Genomic DNA, 12,604 nt, shown 5'->3' with positions numbered 1-12,604 from the left:
AGACTTTCGTGAGAATGTACATTCAGGTGAAAGAGTCAAGATACAATAGTATCCACTGAACTATACAGTATAATGGTGCACATTAGCAACCAAGCATGTGGAGAAAAAGAGAGTTCCTTGAAGGGTCTCTTTAACTGCTCAAAGAGAGGTTTGATGTGAAAAGAGTAAAGGTAGGTGTCAGCTGGCAGGGGGTACGTTCTCAGCCTGGCGTGGTGGCAGGCAGGAAGGCAACATTAGCGTGATGCTACTATGATGCCATGAGATAAGGGACTGTACATCATTTATAATGAGGGATACCTGGAGAAAATCGGATCTCTCTGAAATGAAAATGGATGGCCCTCTCTTCAGTGAAATACATTTTTACCCGACCCTACCTGAACGCTTGAAAACAAAAAGTGACCCTATCCTATACCCAAAATATGAATGAAAACATAAAGTGGAAAGCAGAGAACATGCCAACCATTTAACCTCACTCCTAGTACATTATTATACCTCATTTCACATGACTGGAGACAAGCAGAATATTTTTTTTAATACCACAACAGAGCATGACAACAAATGAGCTTATGCTGCAGCACCGGAGACGTTTTGATATCTATACGGGCTGTTGTTTAAAAAGAGGACAGTCTAAGTTTGGAACAGTGCTAAAGTTGTCTGTCAACTTCAAAAATGTAGAACAACAGAACCAGCTACAACTGAAGTATCTGATCATCAATGATTTTGAGAAAAAGCCATTCAACACAGCAACCACATATTATCAGGTAATGCACTTGTAACTTTTTTAATTTGGGAAACTATCATTTTCTAATTTATTCTATTTAACTCAATGATATTGTTGTTACAACAGATTTGTGTTGACTGTGATTAGGGCAAGGGAATATAAGAGCATCTGCTAGGCTAAATTAACAAACTAGGAATGCATAGCTCACCTCTCCGGGGAAGGTCACGACGCAAGTGCTCAGCTGAGCAATGGAGAAATCACTCTAACGGTGAACCTCACACACAGATGGCTGCAGAGACGAGGGTAAGCTAAACCAAGACCTCTACCTAGTTTCAATTGGAACTCTCTCTGGCTGACACAACTTTCTCACACAGGATCAGTTGCATGTTGCACAAGCCTTTCCCAGCACTGGCAATGTGTTATCAGCCATTCATTCATTTGTGGTGTTGACTTGTTCATTTGATACACAACAAACACTCCTCAAGAGTGTTGGAAAGGCACTATAGATCAAGCACTTGAATGCCTGGAGCCAGAACAACTGTAGTATATTTAGTATAGAGTCCATTGATTATAGCATACTGCTCATAACTTGTCGTTTAATTGTATTGACCAGCAAGATGGTGCCAACGATGGTTGCCCTCTTGCTAGCGCCTAGCCGATGTTGCAGTCTTTTGTTTCAGTACAGGGACATGGAATCGCTTTTCAACAGCTCTGACGCGAGATGCATGTGGCAAGGACTAGAAACCATTACGGATTTCAAAGGGAAAACCAGCTGCTCGGCAAACACCGATGCCTCTCTCCAAGACGAGCAAAAACACTTTCTATGCTCGCTTACAGGTAATCCACACTGATCCTCCTACGAGAGCCCCCACTGCTGAAGAGGACAGTGAGCTCTCGATATCTGTGGCCGACCTAAGGCCTTCAAGCGTGTGCATACTCGCAAATCAGCCGGCCCAGACGGTATCCCCGGGCGCGTCGTCAGAGCATGCAAAGACAAGCGGGCGGGAGTGTTTACGGACATATTCAATCTCTCCCTGTAACAGTCTGTGATCACCACATGCTTCAAGATGTCCACCATTTTGTCTATACCCAAGCAAACTAAGAAACTGGTCAAGGACCATATCAGCTCCACCTTACCTGACACCCTGGGCCACGTCCAATTTGCATACCGCCCAAAAAGATCCACAGATGATGCAATCGCCATTGCTCTGCACAATGCTCTATCCCACTTGGACATACAGACACCTATGTGGAATACTGCTCCTCAACTACAGCTCAGCTTTCAACACCATAGTCCCCTCCAAGCTCCAAGCTCAGCATGTGCCCTCAGATCCTCAAGAAGTTCTACAGCTGCACAATCTAGAGGGTCTTGGCCGGCTCCATCACTGCCTTGTACAGCAACTGCACCACCCTCAGCCGGAAGGCTCTACAGAGGGTGTAACAGACGGCCAAATACATCACTGGGGGCGAGCTCCCTGCCCTCCAGGACATCTACACCAGGCGGTCTGAGGAAGGCCTGAAATATCGTCAAGGATTCCAGTCAACCGAGCCACAGATTGTTCACTCTGTTACCATCTGGCAAGAGGTATCAGAGCATCAGGCCGTGGTCCAACAGGCTCCGTGACAGCTTCTACCACCAGGCCATCAGGCTGCTGAACAGCTATAACCCTAGCTGTCACCTTGCACAGACCTGCACCTTAGAGAATATTTGAACCTTAAGGACTATCTGCACCTTAGAGATGATTTTCGCTGACCAACACACCCAACCATTACACCTAAACGTACACACAAACACACACTCGCACACATAAACACCCATAAACACACACACAAGAATATTTGGGGTGGCAGGGTAGCCTAGTGGTTAGAGCGTTGGACTAGTAACCGGAAGGTTGCAAGTTCAAATCCTTGAGCTGACAAGGTACAAATCTGTCGTTCTGCCCCTGAACAGGCAGTTAACCCACTATTCCTAGGCCGTCATTGAAAATAAGAAATTGCTCTTAACTGACTTGCCTAGTTAAATAAAAATATACATGCACTCAGAAATCTTTCTCACACACCACAACGCTGGTATTCAGTTACACAGTGCATTTGGAAAGTATTCAGACCCCTTGACTTTATCCACATTTTGTTACGTTACAGCCTTATTCTAAAATGGATTACATAAAAAATGTTCTTCTTCAATCTGATATAATGATATAATGATGAAAACAGGTTAAAAAAATGTTTTGAAACTTAATTACAGAATTATTCAGACCCTTTACTATGAGACTCGAAATTGAGCTCAGGTGCATCCTGTTTCCATAGATCATCCTTGAGATGTTTCCACAACTTGATTGGAATCCACCTGTTGTAAATTAAATTGATTGGAAATTATTTGGAAAGGCACACACCTGTCTATATAAGGTCCCGCAGTTGATAGTGCAGTCAGAGCAAAAACCAAGCCATGAGTTCGAAGGAACTGAGGTAGAGATCCGAGACAGTATTGTGTCCAGGCACAGATCTGGGGATGAGTACCAAAACATTTCTGCAGCACTGAAGGTCCCCAAGAACACAGTTGCCTACATCATTCTTAAATGGAAGAAATTTGAAACCACCAAGACTCTTCCTAGAGCTGACCGCAGAGCCAAACTGAGAAATTGGGGGAGAAGGGTCTTGGTCAGGGAGGTGACCAAGAACCCGATTGTCACTCTGACAGAGCTCCAGAGTTCCTCTGTGGAGATGGGAGAACCTTCAAGAAGGACAGTCATCTCTGCAGCACTCCACCAATTAGGCCTTTGTGGTAGAGTGGCCAGAAGGTAGCCACTCATCAGTAAAAGGCACATGACAGCCCGACTCTCAGAGCATGAGAAACAAGATTCTCTGGTCTGATGAAATCAAGATTGAACTCTTTGGCTTAAATACCAAGTGTCACGTCTGGAGGAAACCTGGCACCATCCCTACGGTGAAGCATGGTGGTGGCAGCATCATGCTGTGGGGATGTTTTTCAGTGGCAGGGACTGGGAGACTAGTCAGGATTGAGGCAAAGATGAACGTAGGAAAGTACTGAGAGCCTTGATGAAAACCTGCTCCAGAGGGCTCAGGACCTCAGACTGGGGTGAAGGTTCACCTTCCAACAGGACAATGACCCGAAGCACACAGCCAGGACAACACAGGAGTGGCTTCGGGACAAGTCTTTGAATGTCCTTGAAAATATCTGGAGAGACCTGAAAATAGAAGCATGTGCAGCGACGCTCCCCATCCAACCTGACAAAGCTTGAGAGGATCTGTAATAGAAGAATGGGAGAAACTCTCCAAATACAGGTGTGCCAAGCTTGTAGCATCATACCAAAAATATTTGAGGCTGTAATCTCTACCAAAGGTCCTTCAACAAAGTACTGATTAAAGGGTCTGAATACTTATGTAAATGTGATATTTTAAAAAAATTCAAAAAACATTTCTTTACAAACATTTCTAAACCTCTGTTTTTGCTTTGTCATTATGGGGTATTGTGTGTAGAATGATGAGGGGAAAAAAATATTTAAATCCATTTTAGAGTAAGGCTATAAGTCAAGGGGTCTGAATACTTTCCGAATGCACTATATACAATTTGTCATTACCCACTTCATATTTTTAAATACAGTGCATTATTACTATGCATACTACCTCTTCCATTACTTCTAACACTTCTTATTTTTGATTTGACTCTTTTATTGTTATTTATATTGTTCAATTTACTGCATGGTTGAAGGAGCTAGCACAAAAGCATTTCACTGCACCTTCTATACCTGCTGTGAATTGTGCATGTGACTAATACAGTTTTATTGTATTTATTGCTGGGAATTAATGGCTTCCTCGTATGGCTCCATTTCAAATGAAGATGCCCTCCAAACATGATCACATCACTTGAGTGAAGTGAAACAGCCTGCTGTTCTGGCGTTGGCTGCAGCTCTGTTTACCCACAAGGCTCTTTGCTCCAGGAGATCTTGGCTGCAGTGCCGGAGCAGGAGTCCTCACTGAACGGCTGTGTGAGTCTGTATTATGTTACGGGTCTGGTCCCAGCCTCCCAGGCCACTAAATGAGCTGCCAGAATCCAAAAAGGACCTTATGGGCTCCAAACATTTCCACCGGCGCTCAGGGATAATGTCATTACTCATTTCATAATTGCTTGATATTTCTCCCCATCTCCTCCATCTCCTCCTGACAGCTGGTGTGGCAGGGCCATTAAATAGCATCAGACAGACACGGTTTGTGTTCTGCTCCCTTCATAAGCAAATAGGAAGCAGCAGAATAGGTTTGCAAAGGGCCATTGCACAGGCCTATTTGGAACTGGTCACAGATATCTCCATCAATTAGCAAGGCAAAGCATATTCAATATGAGTTTACCTTTCAGAATAGCAACACTCAGTCATGTTATTCACTGCTGTGGTTGGTTACACCTCATAAACTCACTGCTTTCATGGGCTCTTAGAGGCTTGTTTCATAACAATTCTTTTAGCAAGTAGTTTACTTTTGGGTAAAATATGAGTAAATATTTATACTGAAGCATCGATTGTACTTGTCCCTCCTCCTCCAGGAATTTGTGCATGTGTCCCAGAGGGTGCTGGTAGATGGGGAGCTGAGGGAGCTTTTGGTGAGGAATGGGAAGCACTATGTTGAGGAGCACCACTGCCTGGACCATGAGAGGGAGGCCTACCAGCGGCTGGTGGACATACTGCACTGAGGCTGAGGCAGCCTTACTGTCTCTCAGGAATTAACACCAATGCTGACCTAGACCTTCTCTCCATCTGGGGCTTAACACATCGCCGCGTGCTCTTATATGAACTCTGCTGCTCCCTAACTACGCAGAGTTACAGCTGGGTTACACTTAAATCAGAAAGTCCAAAAGAGAGGCATTGCTTTAATGATCAGGTACACAACATGGCCAAAAGTAAGAGGACACCCCTTCAAATTAGTACATTTGGTTAATTCAGCCACACCCACTGCTGACAGGTGTATACAATTGAGCACACAGCCATGGAATCTCCATAGACAAACATGGGCAGTAAAATGGCCCGTACTGAAGAGCTCAGTGACTTTCAATGTGGCACTTTCATAGGATGCCACCTTTCCAACAAGTCAGTTCGTCAAATTTCTGCCCTGGTCAACTGTAAGTGCTGTTAAATTGAAAGGTCTAGAAGCTACAACAACTCAAGCTCACAGAATGGGACCGCCAAGTGCAACACTCACTACTGAATTCCAAACTGTCTCTGGAAGCAATGTCAGCACAAGAACTGTTCGTCGGGAGTTTCATGAAGTGGGTTTCCATGTCCGAACAGCCACACATAAGGCTACCCTGCCACCCCAACCACTAGGCTACCATCTGGCAGTCCGAAAAATGAATCTGGGTTTGGCGGATGCCAGGAGAACGCGACCTGCCCTAATGCATAGTACCAACTAGAAAGTTTGGTTGATTAGGAATAAGGGTCTAGGGCTGTTTTCCGTGGTTCAGGCTAGGCCCCTTAGTTCCAGTGAAGAGAAATCTTAACACTACTATACTATACTAGACGATTCTGGGCTTCCAACTTTGTGGTAACAGTTTGGGGAAGGCCCTTTCTTTTTTCAGCATGACAATGCCTCCGTGCACAAAGCGAGGTCCATACAAAAATGGTTTGTCGAGATCGGTGTGGAAGAACTTGACTGGCCTGCACAGAGCCCTGACCTCAACCCCATCGAACAACTTTGGGATGAATTGGAACGCAGAGTGCGAGCCTAATCTCCCTACACTAATGCTCTTGCGGCTGAATGGAAGCAAGTCCCTGCAGCAATGAGATCATAGCAGGAAGAGGGGACCAACTCCATATTAATGCCCATGATTTTGGAATGAGATGTTCGACGAGCAGGTGTCCACATCGCTTGTCTTTTTTACAGGTATCTGTAAAAATCTACACTGCACAATCAAACCTGATTAGCCAAATGTACTTTAGGTACTGAAGTTGGCTGTTAACTTTTATTCAAAACACAACAGTAGTCTTTTTGAATTACTGGGTGAATTGGTGTCCATTGAAAGAAATATGTTCTGTGCTGCTACTCTATCATGCTTACTTTGCTTGATATATTCCAAGTAGCCTACAGAAAAACATTTTTTACTTATTTATTGACAGGATGTAATGAAAGTTCTATGAAATCTATGAAAAATATGTATATTCTGCTTCTTACTGATGTATCATGTTCAATAAAATATGGTTAAATGATGCGTTGCTTTTGGTTAGGTGTCTATCCTTTAAAATTAATCATTGAACAAATTGAAATCATAATCAGTCAACGTCTCTATGAAAGTCCTCCATATTTAGGTTGCCAATGGTCCTACAATGTATAACTCCGACACTACAGTACCTCAGTGTCCACCTTCAGTAGCATACATTTTTCAAAGTGCAGAGGTTTGTGTCGTGCCAGATGACTCACATTCAAAGTTCCTACTATGGATACTCAATCTAGTTCCAAAGGGTAACTGGGCACTAAAGGTCAATCTAATTTATGGTCTGAAATTATTATCTTTCCTGCAAGTCAGAGAAAGGAAAGTTCTCTCATTCTTATGTTTGTCAAATTTATTCATTCATAGAGGACAACACAGAGGTGGCAACATTCATTTTACTTCACTCAAAAGCTTGTGTCCACAATGAGCATACAGAGGAAGTATTGTGTTCATTTAAAGGATCAATCAAATGTCCTTTGCAGAACATCTTAGACAGGGCTTTGGCCTGCCGTAGACTGTCTCAGTCTAACAATTTCAACAACTATACTGAACAAAAGCATAAAAATCAACATGCAACAATTTCAAAGATTTTACATAGAGTTACAGTTCATAAGGAAATCAGTCAATTGAAATAAATTCATTTGGCCCTAATCTCTAATCTCTGGATTTCACATGACATGGAGTACAGAAATGCATCTTTTGGTCACAGACACAAAAACAAAATGGGCCTCACAATGGGCCTCAGGATCTCGTCACGGTATCGCTGCATTCAAATTGCCATCGATAAAATGCAATTGTGTTTGTTGTCCTTAGCTTATGCCTGCCCATACCATAAACCCACCGCCACCATGGGGCACTCGGTTCACAACATTGACATCAGTAAACCGTTTACTCACACAACACCATACACATGGTCTGTGGTTGTGAGGCCGGCTGGACGTACTGCCAAATTCTCTAAAACAACGTTGACGGCAGCTTATGGTCGAGAAATTAACATTAAATTCTCTGGCAAACTCTCAGGTGGACAGGTAGCAGGTGTGCTTAATGATGGGGAGCAGGTGTGCGTAATGATGGGGAGCAGGTGGGCGTAATGATGGGGAGCAGGTGGGCGTAATGATGGGGAGCAGGTGGGCATAATGATGGGGAGCAGGTGTGCATAATGATGGGGAGCAGATGGGCGTAATGCTGGGGAGCAGGTGGGTGTAATGATGGGGAGCAGGTGGGCGTAATGATGGGGAGCAGGTGTGCATAATGATGGGGAGCAGGTGGGTGTAATGATGGGGAGCAGGTGGGTGTAATGATGGGGAGCAGGTGTGCATAATGATGGGGAGCAGGTGTGCATAACGATGGGGAGCAGGTGTGCATAATGATGGGGAGCAGGTGTGCATAATGATGGTTGTCAGGACTGGTGGTTAGTAGACCGGCAACGTTGAGTGCTTGAGAGGGGGAGCGGGAGTAGGCGTAATGGCATTGTGGCATTGTGGATTTGTTTTGTGTGACAAAGCTACACATTTTAGAGTGGCCTTTTATTGTCCCGGCACAAGGTGCACCTGTGTAATGATTATGCTGTTCAATCAGCTTCTTGATATGCCACACCTATCAGGTGAATGGATTATCTTGGCAAAAAATAAACGCTCACTAACATGGATGTAAACACATTAGTGCAAAAAATCTTTAATTTCAGCTCATGAAACATGGCACCAACACTTTACATGTTACGTTTATATTTTTGTGCAGTGAATATAAACTCCCTATAGATTTGACTTTTAAAAACGCATCAACATTTACAGTAGCCTAATTCATACTGTGACATGGTGCATGGGGTGAAACTGTCTCTAAAATGTGAAGCTTAAAATAATAGAATTATTCAGGAATAAATCCTGTCTAGAAATGGTCATTCCCAGAGGCCCGATCCCAACCCGATTTGGAACATAATTCCCTTTTATGCACTTTTCTCTCTATGCATATTCTGACCTTGAACTCAAGCATGAGAATTGTGTGCTATTCACTTGCTATTCGTTAGGTCCCGGATTCCGGACCAAGTTATGTGGGCGTCAATGGAATTCAATTCCCTTTTTCTACACAATTCCCTTTTTATGCGCTTTTCTCTCTGTGCTATTCTGACCATGAACTTAAGCATGAGAATAGCATGCTATTCACCCACTATTCATTTGAGGTGGAAATCAAATAAATGAAGGTCAGGTTGGAGGTGTCTACAGATACACCATATTCTGACTTTGACTTAATTCACGAAAAATGAGCGAGGAAACCATGAATAAGGTCAAGCGAACCTGCCGGTTCCAAGTGGAAAAAGCATCTACTTTAATTTTTCTGATAGAAATAACAGCATTCTCCATGCACTGCAATGTATAAATGGATAAGGGCTATTGATAAGAGCTAGGTAAGTGAGTAATCCATTTGGAGAAGGGGATTGTAAATACACAACATTTGTTTTAGATGAATTTTCCTTATGGTCCCTGGGGAAGAATGTGAAAACAGCCATATGGAAGCTAACTGAAAATCATACCAACATGACATGCATTGCAGCCCCTTTTCCACTGTGAAGTAGGCTATAAATGGCTGCACCTTTCTTCAGAACTTTTATTGTGTGCCCTCATAATTTGCACGGATGAAATTTGGACACCCAAGCTACAGTCTTCTGTAGGACTAAACCTTGATGTATGCGCTTTAGAATGTTTTAATTGTGGCCTATGCCACAGCTTTTCTCAGTTTTATTTTACAAGGTGTATAATGTTAAATATTAGCCACTATCGAGAGTCACCCTCAGTAATACACATACATTTATAACTGTAACTTTAGTTTTCAATTTGTAGCTTACATTTTGCATCATTCCATTCCGTTTACCTTTTTTTCTTGTCACATACATGCTAGAATTAGTGGATCATATTAAGCTGATGTTGCGCAATGATTTGGGACATGTAGCCTATTTGAATCATTATGGAATTCAGACCACACCTAGCAGGTTAAACCTGAAGACTGGTGCATGGTTCACGGTGTCTTACAGTTTCATGATTAGTGAGAATTAGGGTAGATTTATATATAGGACTTTCTTCCCACCTTCCAATATTTCATGAATTGAACTTGAAATTGACATCTTTCAGGATCCATCAAACTACTGTATTTTTGATTCATCAATATATTTAATGCGTAAAGTCTCTCCAAACCATTTTTTTGTATGACTCATACTTTACTAACCCTACAATTTGCCTAAATAATCTAATCTCAGCAAAAAAAAGAAACAGCCCTTTTCTGGACCCTGTCTTTCAAAGATCATTTGTAAAAATCCAAATATCTTCACAGATCTTCATTGTAAAGGGTTTAAACACAGTTTCCCATGCTTGTTCAATGAACCATTTCCCCATCTGAGAAATAAAGTCAACATTTTTGACTGTCTGTAATGTGGTGTGTAGCAGTGCACGGTGAAGGATTCAACCAGCTTCCTTCATTCAACAAAAATGTTTGTGAAAATCTAGAGGAGACCTCAGACTGAAAACAGGTGTGTTGCTCACAGAAACGTGCTGAGGGAAGCAGAAATGAAACAATAGGTGAACCTTATCAACCCAAACACTTGTTACAGTCAGATGTGGTTCTAGTCAACTCAATGGTGAAGTCAAGGCAAGACAGCTGTGGGAAAAGGATAGACGTTCGTGTAACCGGTCTGTGACTTCATGTTTGAGCAGCTAATTAGGTCAGAACAACGTCCCCAGGAAGTTGTTAGGAGAGTAAGCTCCTACAGGCCTAGTTACGGTAAGGGAAACGGCGGGCCGTAAGTTTGATTTATAATAAAGCTAAATCATTTTCTGCTCTCTCTTGTTCCCATTGGGATTCACTCATTAATTTATAACTTTTTGCACAAGATACAGTCACTCACCCACAAGTGGGTCACTTCAAGTGACCTAGTATCAAGAGTAGGAGCATGCAATATTATCCCCAAAAAAGCAGGAGAGTGCTCACCTTCTCTGTAAATCAAATGGGGTTGTGACAGGTTATCAGCTCTGCCAATCACCACAGTAGGAGCTGTGCCCTTACATAGGGGGTGGGGTGATGATGTGGGCTCGTGACACAGGAGTGTGATGTCGGCTGACACAGCAGTCCCAATGCTTAGCAAGCTGATGTGAAAGGTCAGAAGCCCTGGTTTACAGCAACCTGCTATAGGCATCGGCACGAGGGAGAAGAGATATACAAACCCACTGGGCACAGACATCAATTAAATGTCTATACCACGTTGGTTCAATGTAATTTAATTGAAATTATGTGCAAACAACGTTGATTCAACCTGTGTGCCCCCAGTGGGACAAATATTAGAAACATTAGCCTCGCCCTCGTCAGCATCTGCAAACAACTGTACAGCAACGAGTCAGTCTTTTTGGGTGGCACTCCAGACATACACATCGAAACAAACCCAGTCTACACAGACACAAACAACATATGTGTCATGTTATAATGTTACATAACTTATTTCAAAGTGTCAGACAGAGTCATGTACACAACCTTCCCCATAGTTCTTCAGGAGCCGACAGACACGCTATCTCCATCGTCTTACCTTAGCCCCAGGCCCAGGCCTACTCAGGTGACACCAGGCTGTGACCCCGGCCCCCTCGTCCCCCTGTCCCTGGGTGCCTGGACCTGATTTGTGGGGCCTGGTGTCTGGTGCATTGGTCGACAAATCAGGAGGGCCAATCTGTTTGTGGCTGACAGCTTTACATTTCAGGTCCCTGGTCACAGATTACACCCTCCATGACTTATGTCTCCCCCCAACTACTCCTCACCAGACTAGAGCTGACAGGTGTCCATTATAAATGTCCACAAGTTCCCTGTTATTGATCCCACTGAACTTTGTGTGAGTGAGATGCACAACAGACAAATTGCACCCTCTGCTCACTTGCTGTTTAGGGTATAATGGATGTTCAAAGAAATCCCGCTGTGTACATAGTTATTGTTTTATACTGAGGTAATTTAAGGCGATTTAAGCCAATAACCTGGTCTCAAACCATTTTGTATTATTCTGTACAGAAATCTGAGACACACCATTTTAACTCAGCAAAAAAGAAACGTCCCGTTTTCAGGACCCTGTCTTTCAAAGATAATTAGTAAAAATCCAAATAACTTCACAGATCTTCATTGTAAAGGGTTTTAACACTGTTTTCCATGCTTGTTCAATGAACCATAAACAATTAATGAACATGCACCTGTGGAATGGTCATTAAGACACTAACAGCTTACAAACGATAGGCAATTAAAGTCAAAGTTATGAAAACTTAGGACACTAAAGAGGCCTTTCTACTGACTCTGAAAAACACCAAAAGAAAGATGCCCAGGGTCCCTGCTCATCTGTGTGAACGTGCCTTAGGCATGCTGCAAGGAGGCATGAGGACTGCAGATGTGGCCAGGGCAATAAATTGCAATGTCCGTACTGTGAGACGCCTAAGACAACGCTACAGGGAGACAAGACAAGACAGCTGATCATCCTCGCAGTGGCAGACCATGTGTAACAACACCTGCACAGGATCGGTACATGCGAACATCACACCTGGGTGACAGGTACATGGTGGCAACAATAACTGCCCGAGTTACATCAAGAGCAAACAATCCCTCCATCAGTGCTCAGACTGTCCGCAATAGGCTGAGAGAGGCTGGACTGAGGGCTT

The sequence above is a fragment of the Oncorhynchus tshawytscha genome, linkage group LG04, assembly GCF_018296145.1.
Source record: "Oncorhynchus tshawytscha isolate Ot180627B linkage group LG04, Otsh_v2.0, whole genome shotgun sequence".
Lineage (NCBI taxonomy): Eukaryota > Metazoa > Chordata > Actinopteri > Salmoniformes > Salmonidae > Oncorhynchus > Oncorhynchus tshawytscha.
Note: the sequence above shows the minus strand (reverse complement) of the source record.